At 45.7% G+C, this 13,350-nt stretch overlaps 1 protein-coding gene across 2 annotated transcripts in view; it reads left to right on the plus strand.

Moving 5' to 3' along the window:
- Rbpms (RNA binding protein, mRNA processing factor) overlaps positions 1–13,350 on the plus strand; it is a 140,923-nt gene that overhangs the window by 40,713 nt on the left and 86,860 nt on the right. The gene's annotated exons all lie outside the window — the stretch shown is intronic.

A 13,350-nucleotide genomic window follows, 5' to 3' on the forward strand; every position in this document is an offset into this window, starting at 1 on the left:
GTATCTCTTTATATGGAGATCTGCACACATATTGTGCACAGGATCCGATCAGTTGGCTAGTATGTGGGGGAAACTGACGAAATGGCAACTTCTGACATTGACGACACTACAGGGCTTGAGATCCAGGTTCTGCCTTTATTGAAGTTATCTCTTAGAATAAAATGATTGGATAAGTCATTAATTGCAGGCCAAGACTGGGGCTATGGGCTTTTAAGCAGTTACATTTTGTCTGTATTTTAAAATGAAAAAGTTGGTAGCAGCGGACAGTGACAACGTTCTTCATATTCTGAAGTGCTGTGATGTTAAGTCTGGTAATAATGGAATCATTTTCTCATTCCCACAACTCCTAGGACATAAGGTATATCTATACACACTAGGGGTTGTATGTGACATAAGGTATACATACCAAGGGTTGTATGTGAGTGGGACAAAGGAAGTTTGTCATCTTTTGTTCTTCCTGGGAACAAAAAAATAAGTCACTTCTTTTTTTTTTTTAAATTCTTTTTTTCGGAGCTGGGGACCGAACCCAGGGCCTTGCGCTTCCTAGGCAAGCACTCTACCACTGAGCCAAATCCCCAACCCCAATAAGTCACTTCTTGATTCTGCTCTATTTCTAAAAACCCTAATTAGCTCATCATGATACACATACATACATGATTTATTCTCCTTGTTTTGTTTTTTTTTTTCTTCCTTTTGTTTCTTCTTTTGTTGGTGAGTTTGCAGAAGTCCGTGTAATTATCAGCTAAAACTAAAGGTTCTCTTGGTTTAGAAGAAGAAAGACATCACTGGCCTCAAGGAATTTATAACCTCTGCTAGGATTCGTGACAGAAAAGCAAAAGGGTTTTGAAACACTTCCAAAGACGACGTGTCCATGTGGCCTTGCTTGGGACTGGCTAAGCTAGAGTCAGTCCCCTCTAGGCAACACCTTACGTGAAAGTTGTGCTTTCTCTTCAGTCACATGATTTCAGGGATCAGACTCAGGCTATCAGTCTGACTTGGTGGCAAGCAACTTTACCACACAGAGTCACCTCACTGGTCCCCTAACAATTTCTGTGTCACGCTTTTCAGATCCGTTATTGACCTAATTACTCTTCTTCATTGGGGTCCCAGCTTCCCTTAGATGAATAACACCCCCCACCCTCCAACACATCCAGCTCTTAAAGTTGGGTAGTTTGGTACCTACTATATATTCAGTCATGTCCTTCTGTTTCAGTGCTTGTCTGAGGCTGGGGGTGTGTGGTAGGTCATAGCTCACTGATGCCCTGGTGTCTTCCACATAGCTTGCTTGTGTTTTCTTTTATGAGTCACCGTGTTGAATAGAACTGGCTTTTGTACCAACAGAGGTCCATGCGTATGGTGCTCCATAAATTTAACAGAATTGAGTAATGGGCCTTTAAATGCTTGTACTCGATCGTCATGGTATGTGTAGCAATTTGACCCGGAGTTGTCCGGATTATAGGTCGAAACATTAAAATTGATTTTATCAGGTTGACATTTGGAAAAACAAACTTCAGATGAGTTTTGTATTCAACTGGTTCAGTCCTTTTTTTTTTTTTTTTTCTTTCGAAAACTTTTTTTTTTAAACATAGGAGTTGATTATCTGTTACACAATTTTGTCTTAGAGTATAATTTTAGCTATTTATTGTTATTCATTCTTTCTTTCCCTTTTCTTGCTGACAAATGGTCTCCTGGCTTTTGGTAAAAAGACCAGAAAATGAACATGTTTCTAAAAATAATATGGCCAGTGAAGGTACAAGCCAAATGCTTGTTTTGCTCTGTTTTCTTTCCAAGTTTTACGATGTTCCCCATAACCTTTATCAGATACACAGCACACGTACATTTTTCTCTTATATCCTTCCTGTGTAGTCAAGGAAAACACACTTAAGCAGAACCAGGAAGTTGACGGTCGTTACTATTCCAAGGGGTAAGGAAAGCAGTAGCAGCTCCAAATGGCAACACCTCAGGTTTTTAAGTTACTTGGCCAGAGAAACTTGCTCAAGCAGGTTGAAGGAATATGACTTTGGAGACCAGGCTTTGCCTGGCCTTCTCGTGCGCTAACTCCGGGGAGGAAGAAGTTAGCTCCAGTACAGGCACCTTAGCTTTATGTGTTCTGCCAGAGGTGCTGGCCCGACAAGCCGCAATGGCTGCCTCTGAGGCTGTGGCCGGAAGTGTAGCTGCTGCCCCAGGCTTCCGCTTCCGGTCTTGGCAGCTGAAGGTCCCACGCCCTGCATCCCTGGGCCGGAGAAAAGACTACAGCTAAGAAGAGGGCCCCAGGAGAGCAGAGCACACTGTGACAAAACAGGAAAGCCTTCCATCTGACTTGGGGTGGGGATTTAATGGGAAAGGCTGCGGACTCAAAGATTTACAGAAACAGGATGAGGCGCCGCTGTTAGACCCAGGACACATCTCTAGCCTCTGTATGTGCTTAGGAAAAAAGTCATCCTTGCTCCTCTATCCCGTTCTACCAGATTCTCTAAAAGCATGTTGTCAAGAGGAACCAGATTATAAAACTAACTTTTAGTATTTAGAGACTTACCTCATGAACAAGAAATGCTGATGACATAAAAACTTTCAAAACATTTTTTTTCTTAGTTTTCTGGAGGGTTTATTTTTCAGAGTTAAGAGGAAGAAAATGAAACAAAGGAAGGGAGCAAAGGGGGTGTGTGTGAATCACTGAAGACACCTCCTTATCTGTCTTCTTGACTTTCGTCTCTGGCATTTCCATTAATGGGCAAGGAACGTCCCAGCGCTTCTACACCTGTTATGTGTAAACTCCTGTGACGTGAGTAATGTGTTGTCCACGGTCTGTCTTCCTGAACTCGGTTTTTTTCTCCCTAGTAGCTATGTCAAGTTTGGGATCTATCTGCACTTTCCCTGGCCAAAGTGCACTGTTGGTTTTTTTTTTTTAAACCAAGGCTGAAAATCTTCAGGGCAAACTGCTGACAATGAAGGGTGACACTGTGCTGGGCACAGTAAATAACAAAGCCAGGAAGGAGTTTCACAGTTTTGTAGGGAGTGGCTGGGGAAAATTTTAACTCTGTTGGCTGCTCACCCTTGCATTTGTACACCCCCAGGTGCTCAGAAGTTACTCGATCGTTGTGATTGTCAAACACTACCATTTATGCCTGCTAGTTTTTTTTTTCCCCCCCGGAGCTGGGGACCGAACCCAGGGCCTTGCGCTTGCTAGGCAAATGCTCTACCACTGAGCTAAATCCCCAACTATGCCTGCTAGTTTTAAAAGAAGTATTGGAATAGTAATAAAACCCCAGGGACCTCTATGTACTGTTGATGGGACTGTAAGGAAAAGGTTATGACCCTTCTTCCAAAACAAACAAACAAACAAACAAAAACAACCAACCCCCAAATAAACCTAGAAATGATTACCTTGTAATCCTGCAGTCTCACTTCTGGAGATACATATCTCCTCAAAAGAAATGGAAGCAAGGCCAAGAATTGAAAGACATTTGCCTGGAGGTCAGAGGTCTGTTCTTTTCCTTTGTCATGTGGGTCACAGGGCCCATGCTCAGGCTTGGCCGCAAGCAACTTTATCTCCTGAGCCATATTGCACGCCCTCTATTCTAAGGTTTAGTTGAGACGAGATGACAGTGACAGTATTCAAACATGGTATGCATGTATGTACATATGGTTGAACATGGGCACAGCAGCAGAAAACCGAAATGATGTGGGCTATAAACCATTCTGAGGCACAGGTTACAGTGCTGCACCCATGCCAGGTTTTTACCTGGGTGCTTAGGGACTGGAACTCAAGTCCGGTCCTCATGGTGACAAGTCATATATGTTACCAAGTGAGCCATCGCCCCATCCTCTTGAAGTACAGTCTCCTGTAGCTCCTGCTCCCCTCTCACTTGCTGTGTAGCGGTAGGTGTTTGAAGTCCTAGATCCTGGTCCTTCTGTCCCCACCTCCCCCATGCTGGGATATCAGGTTGAGCCACCCAGCGAATTACCAGATTGAGCATGGCTGAGAATTCCTAGTGTCCTCCCTGTTGTCTTCAACAGGTAGCTGCCATCTTAGGCCCCTCAGTTACCGTGCTCATGTTGTACACAATGGGAAAGAGGAGAGGGATATTCGTTTTAAATAGCATAGCCTGAAAGTTACAGCTAATCACTGTGTCCACCGCATAGGCCAGGACAAAGCAATGCAGTCCTGGTCGTCATTAGCGGGGGAGTTTAGAAAACTGTGTGCTCAGCTGGAATTCCTTTGTACATGAAATTAGAAGAATAAATATTGCCGGGAATGGGCAGTTGAGACTGAAGTATATGACATTTTTGAATTGTGGTTATTCATGAAGTGGGAAAAACCCGACTATCAAGTAGCCACTGGGACTATAAGCCACCAAAATCCCTACTAAATATGTGCACTGGTGTTTTGCCTGCATGTATGTCTGTCTGTGTAGGTGCCAGGTCCCCTGGGACTGGAGTTACAGACAGTCGTGAGCTGCCATGTGGGTGCTGGGAATTGAACCCGGGTCCTCTAGAAGAGCAGTCGGTGTTCTCAACCCCTGAGCCATCTCTCCAGCTCCCCAACATTTTCTTCTTACTTGGCAGTTGTTCGGAAACCGTCTCCTAATCTTAGTTTAGACTCTGTAAAGGTATAGCATTGCTTTTAAGAAATATGGTTTGGGAGTGCCTCAGTGGTTGAGAGTGCTTGCTTAGCACATACAAGAACAACTTGGGTCTGAGCTCCAGGTCTGCCAAAAACAAGCAGCAGCAAAGTAAGACCCAGGGAGAAAACTGCGTCTTTCCCGGAGCGCCATACTTTTATTGGGCTGGTATAGAGCTGTGTTACCGTCAGTAGTGACTGGTAGAGCTTTCTTTCTCTATAGGATCTCCAGATTGGCCTCTGACTGGTGCTGGGATTCTGGGCTGGGCCACCACATGCTGGTGGGAATTGCTTGGCTAGCCCTGTACCAACTAAGCCACATCTCCATCCGTCCTGTTACTTTCTTTTTTTTTTTTTTAATTTTAAAGAAAATGCTATTTGGTATGTATGGGGGAAATTTCAAAATAGTGCGGTTAACGTAACTGTCACGTAGCTTCATTTGTAAAGGGTTTTTATTTGATAGGTGATAGATTATATAGCTCTCGTGTAAACAGGAACTTTCTGGAAGCTCCTAGTCCATTGCCTTCTTTTCTCAAGAGTGTGTATTTACTTAGGCTGTCCACTATTCCTGATCTCCCCCTGCTGTGAGAATGCATGTGCTTCTCAAAGCCATCAGCAAAAGTTACTAAGATCCTCACAACTGCAGGGACCACTGCAGACAAGCTAAACTGATGTTTAATTCTATATGTTTGCATAATTATTTTCTGTGACTTTAAATAGCCAGAATTTACCTTATTAGTGGATGTCGGTTAGATATCGGAAAGGTAACCCCTGTATCCGGTACTTTTTCCTGTACCATTTAGCTTGCCCGAGGTTCACACGTGTTCATTGTTTGGTTGTGCCATAGAACTGAGGTGGAAATTCCACAGTGTGATCGCAAGGCTAGTTTCTGTGATTAGACCCTGTGACCATCCTATCATCTGTTTTAGTTAGGGCCCAGCACTTCCTGTTTGTTTTCAGTACTACTTGTTGGTATTTTGAGGTAGCCCTGGCTGTCCTGGAACCTGCTGTGTAGACCAGGCTAGCCTCACTCACAGAGACCCACCTCTAGCTTTCCAAGTGTAGGGATCATAGGTATGAGCCAACATTCCCAGCAGCCCCGATGTCCAAACCAGCTTCTGGCTGTCCCCTCCTCTTCTTGGTTCGGTGCCTCTCCAGTCGGGCAGGTATCTGTTCTCCTTTGTACTGGACTTTTCAGGTGGAAATACCACAGCCCAGAAAAGAAGCTGGCTTGGAAGGACCTAGAGAAGTGTGCAGAGCGCAGTTGTAAAAATGAGGTGAGAGACAGGCGTCCAACTGTCCAGTCAGCTCTTGTCCAACGTTCACCCGTTCACCGTCTCGCCTGTTACTTTCTGGTTTTGTTACCTTATCAGGAAAACAGGTTCGACTGCCTACTTCGTTGGGGTTAGGGTGAAGTAAATAGCGCGTGACGCAAAATGCTTGCTAGGATGTTGGTATGATCTCGGTGGAATTCATCAAAACTACCCAAAGATTGATTAACCACAGGAGAGCTTCTCCGCCCTTCAGTTTCATCTGTCAGTCACTCCGACTCGTTTGTCTGCCTGTACTAAAGGAAAGCTCAGAAAGGAAGGGATTTGGCCCATCCCACATCGCATTTACCTGGGGATACTGAGGGGTGACCGGTAGTGTCTGCCAGGGCCGCAGCAGCCAGGGCCAGCGCTAACTCTGCACTTAGTACTTTTAGTTTTATTGGGTTTTCCATTCGCCAAAACCCATTCCCACTGTGGTCCATCTAAATGGAGATGAAAGAAATGTTGGGAGTGGAAAACGGAAAATAAACAGACTTTACAGCCCTTCAGATGACTGTTCTATTAACATGAGGGAACTAACACGCTGTTCATTCTCAGATTTGTTTCATTCTTTGAGACTGTCCTCCATGGTCTTGCTTTTCTGCCTCAGTCCCATATTCTGCTGTCCTCACGCTGCTTCAGCGCTGTCCCCTCCCCTCAGTCTCTCTTCTTCCTGCCACTGGCCTCACCTAGGACCCAAGTAACCTATCACCCTTCTCCAGCTGGGGACAGTGGAACTCACTCAGCAGTTCACCGGGGAGAATGCCACCGCTTAGACAAGACCCGAGGCCAGGTCCAGAGCTTCCTGCTCCCCTGTGTCTTAGCATTGGTCCTTCAAAGTACTTTTCCATTGTTATAAAAATAACCCCTCGTGGCCAGACTCTCCAGTTTTATGAGTAGGATTTGTTTCAGCAGAAAATCTTGAAAAATTACAATTTACTTTTAGTTACATTTCAAGTCAACTAGAATGTCCTGTTTGGAAACAGGGCTCCAACCCTTTTTAAAGGAACAGTTTATCTTTCTTTTAAACAAGAAGAGGTATTACCGAGGACACAGATGAAAGACAGGTTCCCACATCAAAATAAATTGTTAACATCGTTTCTTTCTCCCAAGTAACGTTCCTCTCCAAAGGAGAGGTAGGAAAATGGATTTTAATTTCTTATTTAGCAAAAATAAATAAATTTACATTGTTTATACTTAAGATACTTTAAAATAGGGGAGCGAGGTGACAGGGTCTCACTGTTTAGCTTTGACTGGCCTGGAACTGTGTAGACCAGGGTGTGTGTGTGTGTGTGTGTTTCCACACACACACATATACATACACATACATACCAGGCTGTCCTCTTCAAGCTCATAGAGACCTGCCTATCTCTGCCTCTTGAGAGCTGCATTAAAGGCCAGCATTTTCCTTTTTTTTTTTTTTTTTTTTTTAATAAAGGATTTTCTTTTTTTTTTTTTTTTTTTTTTTTGGTTCTTTTTTTGAGCTGGGGAACCAGGGCCTTGTGCTTCCTAGGCAAGCGCTCCACTGAGCTAAATCCCCAACCCAGCATTTTCCTCTTTGAAGTTTACTGTTTAAGGGATATATCTCAGTTGGTAGAGTTCCTGCTGGCATGTATTAAACCTTCATTTGGATCCCCACTACCAAGACATGTTGGCGCCTGTCGGGTGTAGGTAGGAGTCCAGAAGTTCACTCCTCTTGGCTATGTGGGGAGTTCAAGGCTAGCTTGGGATGGGATCTCTTGTGTCAAAAAAGGAAAAGTTGTTTTCCTAATGGTAAAATATGTAATCCCTTGAGCGATGGCTAATTAAACCATCATGAAGACGGCTTAAAGAGAGGGGCTTTGGGTTTGCTGTTTCCTCTCAGGTAGACTGAGTTTCCGCTTGTGTTAACTCCATCTATTTGCTTTTGCTCCCTCCTCCAGAACTTGACTTTGAGGAAGCAGGACAGACTCCATGGGGAAGTGACTTTGGTGTTAGGGACCCGAGGGTGTGAGCACACATTCCCTGCATTGTTGGCAGGGTGTCCCTGAGTTTAAAGCAAATGGCATCTTTGATAGTAGCCTCTGGCCAGTTCAGACTGGAGGTGTGGGTGTAGGGAGACTGGCTAGGTAAACTTGTGCCTTTCCAGAGCTGTGTGACTGAAAAACACAAAACAATGTAGCAGATACCTTATAATTTTTATCTTATTTCTCATTTGCTTAAAGCATATCTTGCTACTTAAAATACCCGCAGATTGAGGGGGCTGGAGAGTTTGCTCAGTGGTTTAAGGGCACCAGCTAACTCTTCCGGGGGACTCTATTTGAGTCCCAGCACCCAGACGATACCTCCCAGTTCCAGGACATCCTCTACCACATGTACATGGTGCATGCAAAACACTCATACACATGAAATAAAAGTGAAACTTAAAACTACAACCCCAGAGATAGAATAATTATTTATACGCCTCAATAAACAGGGCTTTTCAAACAGGCCCTAGACGCCACAGCAGAGCAGAATGCCCCCCCCAACCATCCCTTCCCCCACACCCTTCCTTGCTGTGTTTCTTTCTTTTCCAAAAAGATGATTTTATATGTATGACCTTTGCCTGCATTGCATGTATGTGCATCAGCATATGTGTGCGTGGTGCCCATGGAGGCCAGAACAGGGCATCAGAGCCCCTGGAACTGGAGACCACAGGGGGTGGGAACCAAACCAGCTCCTTTGTAAGAGGAACTGTGTTCTTGACCACTGAGCCATCTCTCCAGCCTGTTTGGTCTCCCCCTAACCATGGTTTGGTTGTCCAGCCCATGCGGGTCCCATGCTCAGGATGATCCTCTTGCCTCAGCCTCCCAAGTCCTGGGATTGCAGGCGTGTGCCACCCACCTGCTGTAGATAGGCGCACGGTTTAGTCTGTTTTTCTCCCTTTCTCTTCTCCCACAAGTTGGTTTATAGCAGAAGCTTTTCACATCTCGGACCTGAGCGCCTCACATCTTTGCGGTCCACCTGCCATTTCAGTGCCCTTGGCCGAGAAGTTTTTGTTTTCATTGTTCTCCAGACAAACCTCTGTGTCATCGCTGTTCCTTTTACAGCGAACCCCATGCTCAGATGATGCATATCTGGACTTCTTGAGCTGCGGATGCAGGGTCTGTGGTCAAGGGCTGCTGCTGATTAGGCTGGGCTGTCTTTCACTTGCAGTGGGCAGGCTATTTATTTATTTATTCATATTTATTTATTTGATATAGGTCATATGAAGGCTGTCTGTCAAGCAAAGCCAGAATGTTTTGCACAGGAAGTACAGATGATTATCTCTCCCCCCCCCCAGACAGATTTCTCTTTGGAAATACCTCACATTAGCTCAGGCTCTGGAAGTGTGAATGGGTCTAGTGTCTTTCTTGGGAAAACTGCCCTCTTGCTGATGTTTCTCAGCAGGAAACTGTCTGCCGGTGACAGATACACTGTGAAGAAAATACAAGCCAGAGGTTGGAGAGGTGCACAGGCCTGGGAGAGGCGGGTGCTAGGCAGGCAGACATTTAGACCCTTATGTTATTGTCGTTGTTTAGCCAGTCTGTCCGTCTGTTTCTGTCTGTCTGTCTTTCAAATTGCTAATTGCTCAGATCTATCCCATCTTCTAAGGGCTGGAGAAGTCAGTGAGAGTGTTATTCTAAGAATTGTCCTTAGTCTGACGCTAACATCATAATGGCTGGTTTTGCGGTTCTTTTCTATCCGTATTGTGTGCTCAGTAGGATGTCACACTGGCAGGTGGCAGTCTCCAGTGGAGCCGACACACGGTTGCCTACGTGGTGCTTTCTCCCCACATCTGTCTTCCTCTTGTGAGATGCCTCAGCAAGGCTGCGTTCCTCTTGCGAGCTAGGCAGGCAGTTGATAAGTGCATCGGATATCGTCAGTGCTTGGTTGTGATAACAAGAACACAGGTGTGTCCCTCAGAGCCATCAGACGCGGCCAGTGTCCTTGAAATCCAGTCTGGAGAGCCGAAGGGATGATTACGTCATGTTTGGACGGAGAGGGTCATACCAGGTGTTGTCGCTTACAGAGAAGACGCGCAGCTTGTATTAAACAGAGCGTGCTAGCTGCAACGGGGAGGAGCAGTAGAGAGTCCAGTAGGTAGGAGGCCAAGTGTTGCCTGGACAAGATGGACAAGATCACTGAAGTTCTAGTAAGGTCTTCCTCAGCTCCCTGCAGGAGCTCCAGAAATTCCATTAGAGTCGGGCGTGGTGGTGTACACCTTTGGTCCTGGCACTAAGTGAGAGACCAAGGCAGGCAGAGGGATCTCTGACTTTGAGCCTAGCTTGGTGTAGCCACTATCTTGCTTTTGGCCTCCAAATAAGGCAGAACATGATGACAGGGAGCCCTTGACAGAACCTAGCCCTTCCTAGGCCAGCCAGGGCTGCATAGGGAGATCCTGTCTCGGCCAACAAAATGAGCGACAGAGATGTCCGTGTGCAGACACAGCCCTTGCCTTTTCTGTTGGTGTTTTAGACTTCTACAAGGATGCCTAGGTGGGCAAGGCTTCGTGATCCTCAAGCCTCTGATGCCAGCCAACTCTCTAGTTACTTGTGTTTGTGCTGAAGGGCATTGGGGGCAGCCATCTTTGCCCTATATAGTATTATGATACCTTATATGTTATACATCAGAGATTATGCGGGGAGCTGGCCCTTGGTATTTTGTGTGTTTTATGTGCGCATAATAGCTGTCTAGAAAGAACTTTTTTTTCATTTAGACATTACCGTTTACCAGTCAGAACTTCAGTATCTTTCCCAGATTCTTTTTTTCTTACTGAAATTCCTATATCCAGTCTCCAAGAGCATCTTGGGGACTGTCTTAGTTAGGGTTTTCCTGCTGTGAACAGACACCATGACCAAGGCAACTCTCATAAGGACAACATTTAACTGGGGCTGGCTTACAGGTTCAGAGGTTCAGTCCATTGTCATCAAGGTGGGAGCATGGCAGCATCCAGGCAGGTGTGGTGCAGGAGGAGCTGAGAGTTCTACATCTTCATCTGAAGGCTGCTAGGGGAAGACTTTCAGGCAGGCTGGGAGGGTCTTAAACCCCACACCCACAGTGACACACCTACTCCAGCAAGGCCACATCTCCAAATAGTGTCACTCTCTGGGCTGAGAATCTTCAAACTATAACAGGGGCTCTGGTAGGTACCAGTGTTTTGCAACATACTTATTTATTTTTTAATTTATGAGTCCACTGTAGCTGCCTTCAGACACAGCAGAAGAGGGCATCGGATCCCATTACAGATGGTTGTGAGCCACCATGTGGGTGCTCTTTTTTTTTTTTGGTTCTTTTTTTTTCGGAGCTGGGGACCGAACCCAGGGCTTTGCGCTTCCTAGGCAAGCACTCTACCACTGAGCTAAATCCCCAACCCCCATGTGGGTGCTCTTAACCACGGAGCCATCTCTCCAGCCTGCAATATATACTTACTTAACACAAATGTTTTCTTTCCCTATTCCTATATAAACTCCTAGGCAAGAAATACTAAACTTTATTAGTTTTTATCACTGAGTTAAAAATTTAATTTCTGGCCGGGCAATTCATGGTGCAGGTGGTGCACACCTTTAATCCCAGCACTTCAGAGACAGAGGCAGAGCTTGAGTTGGAGACCAACCTGGTCTACAGAGTGAGTTCCAGGATAGTCAGGGCTTCTTAGAGAAACCTAGTCTTGAAAGAAAAAAAAAGTTGCATGAGTGTGTGTGTGTGTGTGTGTGTGTGTGTGTGTGTGTGTGTGTGAGTGTGTGTGTGTGGGGGTGTGTGTGTGTGTGTTAGTGTGTGTGTGTGTGAGAGTGTGTGTATGTGTGTGTGAGAGTGTGTGTGTGTGCATGTACTATGCATGTGCGTGCAGAGGCCTAGGGAGTTAAAGATGGACGAGTAAGTTCTGTCACTCCTCATCTCCAGATAGGGTCTCTCATCAAGTCTGGAGGTAGGCTTAACCGTTTTTACATTTATTTGTTTTGTGTGCGGGCATGTGTGTCAAGTGTGGAGCTCAGAAGCTGGGGTGCAGGACTCTGTCTCTTCCACCGTGTGCACTCTAGCGTGTGGTATTGTTTTGTTCTGTTTTTTTTAGAGATTTATGTGCACTGATGTTTTGCCTGAATTATGTGTTTGTGGGAAAATACCAGATCTTCTGGAACTGGAATTAAAGATGTTTTGCGAGCTGCCATGTGGCTGCTGGGAGTTAAACCCAGGTACCCTGGAAGGGCAGCCAGTGCTCGTAACCGCTGAGCCGTCTGTTGGTATCCCAGGAGTCTATGGGTCTCATCAGGCCCGCATGTACATCTCTCTGTTTCTCGGTGTGCATTTTATAGATCGGCAGTGCTGGTGCCACAGTCACCTGTATGTGACAGTGATTCCTGGTGAGATTCCCAAGACCTGCCATCAGTTACTTCACCAGAAGGCAGGAAAGGAGACTGGAGGCTTCGCCCAGTAGCTCATTCTCAGACTGTCCTGTAGAATCTTGCAGACTCTTAGGACTCATTAGTCTACCCAGTCAGAGCTTGAATCTGCTCACAAACCCTGCATGATGCTGCCAGTGCTCAAGTGTGAGTTAATTGCATATTCGTTAGCTAACAGTTGTCTCTGACTAGGGGTCTGCTTCTCATACAGTCTTTATAAACAAAGAAACAACCAACCCTCAAGTGTTTACCATTTTAGAAGTTTAGGAAGTATCTCAGAAGGATTCTCTTTTCTAAAGATCTATTTATATATATGGGTACACTCACTGTTTCCAGACACAGCAGAAGAGGGCATCGGATCCCATTACAGATGGTTGTGAGCCACCATGTAGCTGCTGGGAATTGAACTCAGGACCTCTGGAGGAGCAGTCAGTGCTCTTAACCGCTGAGCCATCTCTCCAGTCCCAGGAGAGTTCTTATTACAGTATATTTAGTAATGAATAAAAATAAGACGATGCAGCCTCTCTACATAGACTTCGCTTCCCCGAGGTTTAGGGAGTGCCTCAGAGACTGTTTTCTTTTATTCATCACATTCAGTAAAGAATAAATGGAGATACTAGGAAAGCTCGTGACTCACTCCATCGGGCACAGGCTTCGCGGTTTCCTAAGTAAAGTCAGAAGTAGCTCATAAAACTTAATTGCAAAATCCGTTCTCATCAGGCAGACCTAATTCTCCTCCTCTGCAGGATTCACTCTCGGCGCAGTCCGCCCACTCCAGCAGGCCCAATGGCCACCGTCTCCTCCAAGTGGGGTCGGTTTAAAGGGATGTTTTTATGTGGTTTTTGAAAACTCAACACCATCCTCCAAGGCCTGGCAGAGCATTCTGTCAGTGCTTACACAAACGTGCCAGCTTCCCATGGGTCTGAGAGGCACTGGTCCTCAACATGGCTGTGCCCCCCCCCCCCCCCCACACACATCAGGACCTCATCCTCGTAATCGTTTACTCAGGGGGTCCATGGCT

This window comes from Rattus rattus, chromosome 13 (assembly GCF_011064425.1).
Source record: "Rattus rattus isolate New Zealand chromosome 13, Rrattus_CSIRO_v1, whole genome shotgun sequence".
In the NCBI taxonomy this organism is placed as follows: domain Eukaryota; kingdom Metazoa; phylum Chordata; class Mammalia; order Rodentia; family Muridae; genus Rattus; species Rattus rattus.